General features: G+C 39.9%; 1 protein-coding gene across 1 annotated transcript in view; it reads left to right on the forward strand.

Annotated features, from left to right (window-relative positions):
• Nucleotides 1-12,387, forward strand: part of Gab2 (GRB2-associated binding protein 2) — a 113,689-nt gene that overhangs the window by 56,067 nt on the left and 45,235 nt on the right. The gene's annotated exons all lie outside the window — the stretch shown is intronic.

A 12,387-nucleotide genomic window follows, 5' to 3' on the forward strand; every position in this document is an offset into this window, starting at 1 on the left:
GCCAGGCAGGCACTTATGCCGCTGAGCTATTTCCCCAGCACCAGAACTATATTAAATGAGAACGGTGACAGTGGACATCCTTGTCTTGTTCCTGATTTTAGAGAGAAAGCTTTCAGTTTTTGTCATTTAGTATGATGTTGGCTGTTGATTTGTTATAGATGGCTTTTATCAGATTGAGAAAAAGATCATCCATTCCAATTTTCTGTAGAGATATTATCATGAGTGAGTATTGAACTTTATCAAATGCTTTTTCTGCATCTATGGAGATGATCGTGTGGTTTTTGTCCTTGACTCTGTTAATATGGTGTATTACATTTATTGATTTGCATATGTTGAACCATCCCTGCATCCCTGGGATAAATCCTACTTGGTCACGATGTCTAATCTTCTTAATAGTTTGCTGCATTCTGTTTTCCATGTCTTTATTGAGTATTTTTGCAATTATGTTCACTGGGGAGATTGGCCTGCAGTTTTCTTTTCTGGTTGGCTCTGTCTCTGGTTTTGGTGTCAGGGTAATGGTTGCTTCCAAGAATGAACTTGGGAGTATTGCTTCCCTTTCAGTTTCATTAAACAGTTTGAGAAGTAGCATCATTAGGTCTTCTCTAAATTTGTTATAGAATTCAGCAGTGAGCCCATCAGGGTTGGGCTTTTCTTGGTTGAATATAAGTTCTTAAAGTAGATATTAATGATCTTTTGAATTTTTGCAGGATCTGTTGTGATTTCACCTTTTTCATTCCTAATTGCATGGATTTGAGACTGTGCTTTTTTTTTTTTTATAAGTTTGGCTAAGAATTTGTCAATTTTAATCCTTCAAAGAACCAAGTCTTCAATTCATTGATTCTTTGTATTATTTTCTTAATCTCCATTTCATTAATTTCTACTCTGATCCTTATGATTTCCTTCCTCATGTGAGCTTTGGACCTGACTTGCTCTTCTTTTTCTAGAAGGTTGAGATTCAACATCTGGTTGTTTATTTGAGTTCTCTCTGTTTTTCTGATAGGCATATTTGCTGCTATAAATTTCTTTCTTAGGACTTCTTTCATTGTGTCCCATAAATTCCAGTATGTTGTATCTGCATTATTGTTTAATTGTAGAAACTCTTTCATATATTCTGCGCCCTATTGGTTGTTTAGGAAGGTGTTACTTAATTTGCACATGTTGAGGAAGTTGTTGTGGTTTCTTTTACCGCTGATTTCCAATTTCATGGCACTATGGTCTGATAATATGCATGGGATAATTTTACTTCCTTTGCATTTACTTAAGCATGTTCTATGAACTAGTATGTGGTCTGTTTTTGAAACTGTCCCTGTGCAGCTGACAAGAATGTGTATCCTGATGTTGTGGGGTAGCACACTCTGGAGACATCTGCTAAGTCTGTTTGTTCAAAAGTTTGGTTCATTTCTGATATTTCATTGTTGATTTTTTGGTCTACTTAATCTATTTGTGACAATGAAGTGTTTATTCCCCCCCTACAATTGTATTAGTGTTTATTTGATTTTTCACATCCATTAATATGTTTTATATATTGGGTGTACTGGTATTAGGTGTACTGTCATTTGATGCACATATAATTGTTATCTATTCCTCTTGGATTGTTCCCTTTACGACAATATAGTGACTTTCTTTGTCTTTCTTAATCAGTCTTGGCTTGAAATCTACTTTGCAGATAAAATAGTTACTCTAGTTTTTCCAGGTTCCTGTCTCATGGAGTACTGTTTTCCATCCTTTGACTTTCAGTCAGTGAATTTCTTTTTTAATTACATGTGTTTGTTATATGCAGAACATTGTTGAATCTTGCTTCCATTCTGACAGTCTCTTTCTTTTGATTAGTGAATTGAGACCATTAACACTGATGGTTATAACTGATATGTATTGACTTACCCTTGTCATGTTATTTTCCTGCTTTGGGCTCCCTTTTTTTCCCCTTTTTTCAATTGCTTGCCTTGCCTGGTGGATTCATTCTGTTGGGGTTTATGGAGTTATCATCCTCATTGTCTCTTTCTACAGTTTCCTCATAAAATGCTTGTTTCATAGTCATGAATTTCATCAGGTATTCTTTTTTCTGCAGGTATCTCATTTCTCTATTAATTTTGAAATATAGTTTTGTGCAGTACATCAGTCTGGGCTGGAGATTGTCTTTTAGGAGTTGAAATACTTCACTCCAAAACTTCCCCTTGATTTGAGGGTTTGTGTTGAGAAGTCTGCTATGATTCTGCTGGGCTTTGCTTTATAGGAAACAATCCTTGATTGTTTCTTTTCTCTAATAGCTTTTATTATTCTGTTCTTGTGTTGAATTTCTGGAGTCTTGAGTATTATATGCCTTGGTATAGATTTTTTTTATCATGGCTAATTAGAGTTGTATAGACCTCATTTTTCAGTATGTGACATTCTTTTTCCCTGCTTGGGAAGTTTTCTACAATGATTTCTGTGAACTTTTTTTTAAATATAATTTGTGCTATCTCCTGCTTTTTCATTGACTCCAGTCATTCTTAAGTTATTCTTCTTTGCCTCATCTAACAGCTGCTGGATTGATTTCTCATGGTCCCTTGCTATTTTTAAGAAATCTTTCTTTCATGATTGCTAACTGAATCCTGTCCTATATATCTGATATTCTGTCCTCACACTAGCTCATTCTACTGCATATGCTTTCAATAGAAGTTTTAAACTCCTGGATATCTTTTTGAACCTGTTTCATGGATTCCATTTCTTCCCTATGTTGGTCATTCATGGTTTCCATCATTTTCCTAAATTCCTCTATTGTTTTTTAAAATCTGTATCTGTTCTAAAGTCACTAAGCATGTCTTTCATTATGGTCACCATCTCTGTAGTTCTCTGAGAAATTATTTCTGATTTAATTTTTTTCTAGAGCCTCATTAATTTACTTTGTTATTTCCATTGTACCACTTCAGAGAGTCCAGGTGGGTGGCTTTCATATTGTTCCACCTCATTTTTTGCCCCCTGTGTTTGCTTTTGGTGTGCTGTAAGCCTGAAGTTGTGTTTTGTTTTAAGTGTCTTTTTGTCTTTTCTTTTCTTTAATTCCTAGGTTGATGCTTGTAAATTATTTATGCCAAGTGGTTTGTTGCTAGTATTTAGAACCCTTAGGAAATGACTACTTCTAACAGATATCTTCCAGATGTAGCTGGGTTTTGGGTTTTGAGTCTGTTGTAAGATTCTGCCTTTTCAGTTTATTGGGGATGAGAGTTGCTGCCTACTTGTTCCAGCCCATTGGCTCTAGTCTGTAGTATATTTTATGACCTGTAGGCAGTCTCAGTCTTGGTATACCAGGAAGAGCAACTGATTAGAACAATTATGTCACTTTGGCTAAAGTAGTACAATCAGCACTAACAACAGTATCAAACACAGCCTACAAAAGGACTAACTATGGTAAGTATTGATTTGCCACCATTAATTGTATGAACTAAATTTGTTGTTATATAACAAAATCTCAAATGAAGTAGAAAATTGTAAGCAATAAATAAACCCACAATATGGTGTTTTACCCACAGGGGAGAAAATTTGTAAAGAGTCAGAGGATAAAGAAATAGAAGCAGAGGAAGAGTTTAGTAGCATGGCTGGAGAACAAAGGAAGATTATACAGATTTTGGAAAACTGGTGAAGATAGGAGGAAAAGAGAGAAGAAATAAAAACAGCAGAACAAGAGCAAGAAAAGTAGAAACAGTGTTCACACTCATGTAAAAGCAAGAACAAACAATGAAGGAAAAACAAGACAAAAGAAATAAGGAAAAAATATGTCTGCCTCAAGGCATGGTAGATAATGTGGGCAGACAAAGTCCAGATCTGAGTTGATCAATCCCAGCAAGTGAGCTATAGCTTAAAACTATAGTGGGTAGTGGGTAATCCCAGCAAGCCTGCACATTCAGTTCCACTCAAGTTCAGGCTGGTTTCTGATTGTGAGGCTAGAAGCCAATTTGATCAGCCTGTAACAAGCATACTCCATCTGCCTCCTACCAGCTTCAATTAGACTCCCTGACCTTTTTCCCTTGAACTCAGAAGCCTCTCCCTGCCACTGGGAGCTGCTAGATTGAGCCAGTCTGGAGCTGTTCTGAGTTCTGAGCTCAGTTGGCATCTCTCCAAGATGGCTACTGCTTAATGACCTTCTCCTGGGGACATCTGAACCCAGATAACTCACCAGCCACCCCAGTCTGCTGCATCTACTGCTCTGTTCCACTGGTGTGTTTCTCCATGGAGACCTCTGGGGTCACCAGTAGTCACCATGCATTTGCAGGGTTGAGCCTCCCCTCCCGCTCAGTGAATGCAGGCTCAGGAAAAAGCACCACTTGCCACCTCCTTCTCCTTCGTTGAAGTCTTTTTCTTCACTCTCCCCATGGGCTTCCATTCTTCTCTTCGTCACATTGCTATATTCCAAATCTCAGAGAGGGTGTTTCTCTGCTCCTCACCACTTCACCATCTCCCCCGGAAGTCTCCATTTACTCTTAAGATCTTTGGGTACAATCTTTGTTTTGTATATAAAATCTCTTCTTTTCCCCAATCTTTGTCATTTATAAACTTCATGAGTTTTTCTACCCCCTCCCCTTTATTTTGTTCTGATGAACAATAATACATGCTTGGTTGGGGAGGGAGGATTTAAAGGCAAGGAAAAATCACCAAAAATCCTCCAGTCTCAGAGCTTTTATAAATGTGAGACATTGGTTTAAGAAGTACCTTTGCAATTAGGGAATAGCAAATCACTTCCTTTTTAAGTACTAGGATTGGATACTGGGCCTTTTTACTGAGCTACAAACCCCCTTCCTTTTATTTTTTATTTTGAGACAGGGTCCTGCTAGGTTGCTTAGTTGCCCAGGCTGGGCTCCCACTGATCCTCTGCCTCAGCTACCCATGCATGCACCACCACACTCAGCTGCAAGTTGCTTTTAATGGAATTATTTTCTTACGAGATTAAGGATGTTTTTGCCAAGAAAAACATACTTTTTTTTGTTTTTCTTTGTGCTGGGAATCAAACTCAGGACCTTATGCTTGCCAGGCAGGTGCTGTACCAGTGAGCTATATCCCCAGCCCCAAAAAACATATTCTTGATATGTAACAACAATTGTTCTTCATGTTAATATCTTCTTTTAAAATCACATATTTAAAAGGTATTGTATGAATTCTTGTTCCTACTATATAGGTTCTATGTACAGTAAAATTATAGAAACCACATTTGGTGGACTTTATTTGGGAGAAAGATACATGTGTTCATTCATACATTGTTTATTCATTCATTTATTTGACAAACCTTTATTGGGCACTTATTTTGTGCTAGTCGTTATCATAACCAAGGAATCTACAAAGATGATCAGTAGTGCTCTAGTGCTCAGAAATCGTAATCCCCCCTCATGAAGCATACAAAAAGATATGCACATAGTTACAAACGTGCTGTGCACCACGGCCCAGAGAGCAAGAAGATGAACAACAAGTGTTAGGACAGTGACAAATAGTATTTTGTCAGCAGTATATATTCCCTTAAGCCTTTGGCTTCTTTTTTTATAAGGTGTTATTTTATTCAATGTCTAGTGGTTTAATTATCAGAGCAAGGATTTTAGCTGTCTATGATAGAGATTTAGGGTTCTTTGTAAAATCTTTCTGATGACTACAGTAGGCTTTTATTCCTTCCAACAGGAGAATCTGGTATATTAAATATCCAGTCCCCTGGGTTACATTTTAATTTATTAGCTTTCTTTTTTTATATATAGCTCAATAAGCTAGCATTTTTTTATTTTAAAAATATAAGGAGGAAATTTATTAGCTTTCTTAAAAATAGGCTATATATCTTAAACCATTGGGTAAGGAATTAGCATTTAGTCACTCAGCTAATGTTTTCTTAGCTGAGAGTTTGGGCCTGAGGAGAACCCAGAAGTTAACATTTGACCACCTAGCTTTGGCTAAAAGTCTGTTTCATTTCATCACTTTATCAAGTTTATTTCTGTTTTTAAATAAGGACACCGACTACATTTTTTTCCCCACCTAAGCATGTTAACTCACCACGACTTAAAGATCCTCTCTGTCCGCCTACCCCTAATCTGGTCTCTGTGCAGATGGATTACCCACCTGGCATGAGCCCTGAAACTCTTCCTTGATCCAATTCTGCTTTCCTTTTGCTAGAGCATGTTGAGAACAACCCAGTCATCTGGGTCTTGGGGTCATCATCTGCCGCAGGTGAAAAGTAACCTGGATGCTGATCTTCAGTAGCCATCAAAAGGAGCAATGATGTAGTGAGCATTTTCTCTGTAAAACACTTTAAATAAATTCTCACTAAAAACTCCTTTGAGGTAGCAGTGATTTCTAGCCAAGGTCACTCTGCTATAAAAATCACAGAGTCAGGATTCTAGTCTAAGCCAGGTCTGATTTTGCACGAAACAAGCTGTCTCTGTTGCTGATCTCCTAGAATATAAACACCTGCCAGAACCAAGCTTAGATACTTCTGCCCCTTTGGACACTATGCGTGAGACTGGAAGCCCTGCCTGACCCCTTCTAGGGGGTCTCATGGCTGAGTCAGGTTTCCCTCCTCAGCATCCCAAATTGCTTAAATCCATGGGTTGAATATGAGCAACTACTTTGAAGATAACAATACTCAGTGTACTCACTGCTGTCACTCTCCTACAATCCTGTTTTCAAATTTTATACCATTGTTTTTATTTCTTTTCTTTAAAATAATACTCTTGATTTAGTACCTTCTAGGGCAGTGGTGGCAAACCTATGGCACAAGTGCTGCAGCAGGCTGTTTGTATCATCGAAAGCTCCAAAAGGTTCTGCACTCCTGTTCAGGGCTCTAATCTAGACATTAGTCTCTTTTGATGTGTCTAGGCTGGAGGTGAGGGTGCCTTGTTCAAATTACCACTCCGACTACACAAGCAAGTCACTTGATCAAAGTCTCAGCTTCCTTTCATACAATTGGGATAAAATACTTTGTTCTAACCCTGTGCTTCTGCTTCTGCATGGATGTATCCACTGCCAGCACTTAGGTTGCATATTTCCCAAAAGCCTGTGCACACTGTCTTCGATGTTGGAGTATGCAGTGGAGTTGTGCTATCCATTATCCTTGCTTGCTGCTTGATCCTGTAGAGATTCATGTGGGGAGCCTCCTTCAAGCAAATACTTCTGTTTTCTTTAAGGGTTGTAATAGGACCCATTGAAGAACTTCTGTTTTTCACTTTTAGCTGGAAGAGTTTTTGCAGCAGATGGAGTCTGTCTTTTTTTCAGCTTTTTTTTAACCACCCTCATATTCTTATTTCTAGTGCCACCCTCCGATTCCTCACATATTCAGCCCAAAATGTCTGGAATAAAACCCACAGCATCAAGATCAGGCCATGAGTGAAACTGAGTCTGAAAGAGACACCAAACCTCTTGATACAAAATGCTTCTCAAAAGGAAACTAGGATGATGTTCAAGAAGAAAAAGTAGCTCTAAGAACAAAAGCCATGATTCCATATCACATACGTGCAGTTTTGTTTTATTTATTGTGCATATGTGCACACAAACAAAAGAACCCCACCTTCCCCTAGGGATCAAAATATCCTGCAGTCCCCAGAGTAGGGAAGCAGAGAGTTTTTCTGAGCTGTGTTTATGAGCAGGCAAGTCCAAGTCCTCACATTTGTGGACCAGTCGTGGGCAGCTGTCCCTGACCAGATGTACCACACACAAAAAGAACCAGCTCTTAGCAGAGAGCTTTGATGAATTATTCATGTCCTCAGGAGTTACCCACTGTTAGGAAAGCCCTCACTCTTTGAATCTTCAAAGCTGAGCATTTCTTCCCTTTTATCCCTTCCCTTTTCCATTTACTCAGTAGTTATCCCAGGGCCTTCACAGCTCCTGTCACATGTACTCTGACAGGCAAGCTAACTGTACTTGTCTCTCAGTGCTGCTTTTCTTTTTCCCCCTGTATGGTGTTAAGTAAGTGTCTCTTTGAGGTTTTATCGTCTGTAAAATGGAAATGATGTTCTCAGAATTTTGGGAAGGGTTACATGGGAAAAGCAAGGAAAATGTACAGGTCCATAAAAAAGGATAAAGCTGGTTTTTATATTTAGAGGAGAAGGTGAACAGAATATGATTTAAGTCTGGCATTTTTTTAGAGAATTTCCCATATATAAACCCTTCTGCAGTCTTATTTGAGTGTAAAGAAACAAAATGAGATAGGCAGGAACTGCTGGCATTGTTCCTCAGTCACGAAACTGAGGTTTAAAGGCACCAAGTGCTGCCAACAAGCAGAATTGCTGGGTCTTGACTCCAGTTCTCCGTTCTCGAGTGAGGTGTGCAGACTTCTTATTTCTCCTACTCCCATTCACAGACCTGTGTGCTGTGGCAAAGTCACAAAATAACCAGCAAGAAGAGAAAGCAGCAAGATGTTTATAAATCAGTGAGAACTGTTTTGAAAATAAAGTACTGTTACGTATACATTAATATTAATCTGTGGGGGCTAAGTTACCAGGATAACTTGCTTTATCTTAGATCTGTTGTAGTGGAGCCAGCCAACCACTGTAAATTTGAGCTTAGGGAGTTTAACTCACCAAAGCCCTGTTTTATAACTTGAAAATTTTGAAATAAAGCCAAAGCCGCCTCCATATACTTTCCACTGTTTTAGCGTTTCCCTTATTAAACTTCTTGGCAAGAATTTCACACTATTTACATGCCTAATTCTGTGAAATAAAGAATTCCCAGAATTCCAACCAACTGTTCTTTATCTCTTCCCTACCTTTTCTCTGCTAAAAATATGGTGAGGCTGCCCTCTTTTAAATATTTCATAAATATTTAAACTTCTAGTAATCCTTGAGTTTCCCAGCTAACTCCCAGCAGAACATTTTTAACTGCCAGGTCCCATCTAGGCCATAATATACCCAAGGAATGCTTTTGTAGAAATCTTCCACATCCAGTGGAAGAATGTGACTAGGGGATGGGGACTTTCAAATAATTCTTTCCTCTACAGGGGAAAAAAAAGAAAGGATTAATGCCTTAAAGTTTAAGGCTCCCTATTCCTGTGGGACTTCTGACAGCAAGGAGAGCTATGATAGAGCCAAGCTGTCCATTCAGATGCCTTTGAGTGACCTTGGTCCTTCCCCCATGACGAAAGTGAGTGGGAGAGAAGCTGGGAACAGGGTAGGGTGGGGAAGGAAGAAGCATTTCTGAGACCTCTTGCTTCTCTCTCCTCATCCCTGGGAGGGCATTTTCCTCCCTGATTCCTCCCCCTTTCTTTTACATTATGATGTTTTAAGTGAGATCAGATTCCCAACTCCTCTGGGGATCCTTCTTGGAAGCTGACAGCAAGTACGGGAGGTGAGACGTCTCTTGAGGAGCAAAGAAGAGAGTAGAGACTGACCCAGGCCCCAGCCCAGAGGCGGAGGCTGCTGTCTGAATCACCCACCCTTTTTTTCCACTGAGACAATGAAGAAAATAAACATTCAGACCAGTTTTCAGCCAGATCTGAAGTCATCAAACCTTTAAAAAAACAGTGTTGTTCTAAGTAATCCTGAAGTATCAGTCCTTCCTCCTAAATCTTTTGCTTATTTGCTGTTTTTTATTTACAGCTGGGTCTAGTCACCCCAGAGCAGGCCTTAAATTGGAAAATGAACTACATAAAATCCTGATGGACCTTTCTGCGTTGTCCTGGAACAGGCCCCAGCGACCTTCAGGGAAGGCCAGACTCTGGAGGAGGAAAAGGAGACAGGGAGAAACCTGACCCTACTATCTTCGTTCTAAGCCTTGATCCTTCTTCCTGCTCTGCCTTTTATACTAGACTCTCGCCCTCACCTCCCTAGACATAATCTATCCTGGCTGGCCCTCCAGGATAGATTATGTCTAGTGTTACCTGCCAAAGCCCCACAGACTGTTACAGATGAGAGCGTCTTGTCCTAAGTCCTCAATACCAGCAGCTTCGGGTAGCTGCCAGATGAAAGACATCACCCCCTCCTTTTTTTTTTTTTCCTTTCCTTCCTTTTTTTTTTCTGGTTGGTTGGTTGGTTGGTTTGCTTGTTTGTTTGTGAAAGGGTCTTGTTATATATAGTTCAGACTGGCCTTGAGCTCACTATATACCCCAGGCTGCCCTTAAACTTGAGAGTAGTTCTCCTGCCTCAGCCTCCTGAGGTGCTAGAATTACCTGTGTGTGCCACCACACCTGGCTTCTCTTCCCTCCCCTCCCCCTTCTCCTCTTCCCTTCCTCCTCCCCCCCCCCCCTTTGCTTTCTTCTTTCATTTTTTTGATGCTTTGAGGGCTTCTGATTATCCTTAGAGAAAGAAGACAATGACTGTTGAATTGGTCCCAGAGCAGATTCCATAGCCCAGTCTAACTCTTAATTGTGGGCTGAAGGTAGAATTAGAAGTTTGTATTTAATAGTAAATGTAAACTCTTTTTTTTTTTTTTTTTTTGGTTTGTTTTTTCTCCGGTACCGGGAACCGAACTCAGAACCTTGCGCTTGCCAGGCAGGTGCTTTTGCCGCTGAGCTAAATCCCCAGCCCTGTAAATGTAAACTCTTCCCTCTTTCCCATCTTTTGTCTACTAAAAATTTGGTGTGGCTACCCTTCCTTAAATATTTTATAAGTATTGGTTCCCTGGAGATCTTGATATTTTTATTAAATATCCAGTTGTAGATAACTGTTCACCAGATTTGAATGTTACAAAATCAGTAGATATGGTCATCTCTCTCTAGGATCTGAATTGGGAATCAGAGCCCTGGTTTTAAATTTTAGCTTTGTTTCTGATTCACTGCATAGATCTCACTTTCTTCAAAAGTAGACTAGAAGTGATTTTTTAAAACTTATTTTGAGTGTTACCTTTTGGCTAAATCATGCAAAACAACATATGAACAGGTAAGAGAGAGCCACTTTGAATACTGAAGAAAGAGGATACAGTGCTGAGAGTAGAGCTGTACCCAGCTGGATCTGAGAAGGCTGGAACATAGTGTGGATATATTGGCCCATGGCAGATATTTCAAAACAGGGACCCACAGACCAGGCTGAACTATGGAAATTTTCATTACCTCACAACAAAATGAAAAACCCGGAGGAGAGAAGATGTAGTCATTTTCATAAAGCTAAATGTAATCAGATTTTTAAAAGTTTCCTTTAGTTAGAGATTCTACATTGATGTCTTTAAAAATTGGCTGCCCCACATGGCCATTTCTAGAAGTGCACAAATAAAAGATAAAGGGAACAGTGTTTGAACCATCCATACAGTAGAAGTCAGGGAAATAGTGAGTGACCTAGAGGAGATACTGGTATCAAGATCTCCTAGTCCTCAGCCTCTTCTGTCTCTGCATGCATAGCACAAGGCCTCTGAACTCTGCCCCCAAGGTTAGCCCACCCTGCACCCTCATCAGTGCTCTGGGATCCTTTGGTTGTTTAACTCAGTTCTGGCCCTTGTTTATGTGTTGGGGAGAGTCAGCCATGGGTTTTGCCTCATTTTCCTGATCTTTAGTCTTTGCCCTGTTAACCTGCCTATAGTCTCAAATTCCACCTAGGATTGGCCCCTGTCCTGCTTTTATTTAGTATCTCTCACAGGCCAGTCTTCCCAGACTTTAAGCCAATGGCCAGAGCCTACCTACCCACTGGGAGACTTCCGGGTTGCCAGTGGTCTGTCTGCATGCATTTCTGAAGAAAAACCGCTTCTGCTTCCCCTTAAATGTGCTTCTTCCTCTTGTGCTGTGCTGCCCCAGTTTCTGTTCTGTGTTCACCCATTTGGCACACACCATAGAATACCTGATTTTGCCAGGTCCTGTCCTATAGATGGAAGTTAGAAAAGAGCGTAAGACACGGATTTGCTTTCTCCTGAGCTTTGTTCCCTTTATGCTCTCTCTGCCACGCTGCCTTTGGAACTAGTCTTAGTGACTCTTTCCCGCTTTTGTTTTCAGCAAGATTTACCTGCTTTTAACAGCAGTATACCTGACTCTTTTCAAGATATGTCTATCAGATAAAGAAAAGTTGAGGTAAACCTCAAGTGTGAAAATTAAAAAAAAAAAATTTTTTTTGAGATAGGGTCTCACCGTGTATTCCAGGCTGGCCTTGAACACACTTTATAGCCCAGGCTGGCCTCAAACTCTCAGTGGTGCTCCTACTTCAAGTGCTGGGATTACAGGTGTGTGCCACCACACCTAGCTGAAAACTTAAACATTTTTTAATACCTTAATTTAGCCTCAATATCAAGCAACATATGGTCAGTAATAGAAATAGAAGTTTTAATCAATTCAGGTAGGATATGCCTGGTCAATACAGGATTTTCTCAATTCAGGTTTTTCCTGCTTTCTCTCTAAGGTGCTGCTTAAATTCCCAGAGGTTTAGGGGAGTAGAAACAGTTTGCTGGGCTGGAGCACAGAGTCTGAGAATCGGGGAGGAGGCTTGAGGAAGACAGGATGAGAATATGTCTCATCCTTTCTTTTCTGCCCGT

The sequence above is a fragment of the Chinchilla lanigera genome, unplaced genomic scaffold (assembly GCF_000276665.1).
Source record: "Chinchilla lanigera isolate Chin_1 unplaced genomic scaffold, ChiLan1.0 scaffold00013, whole genome shotgun sequence".
In the NCBI taxonomy this organism is placed as follows: domain Eukaryota; kingdom Metazoa; phylum Chordata; class Mammalia; order Rodentia; family Chinchillidae; genus Chinchilla; species Chinchilla lanigera.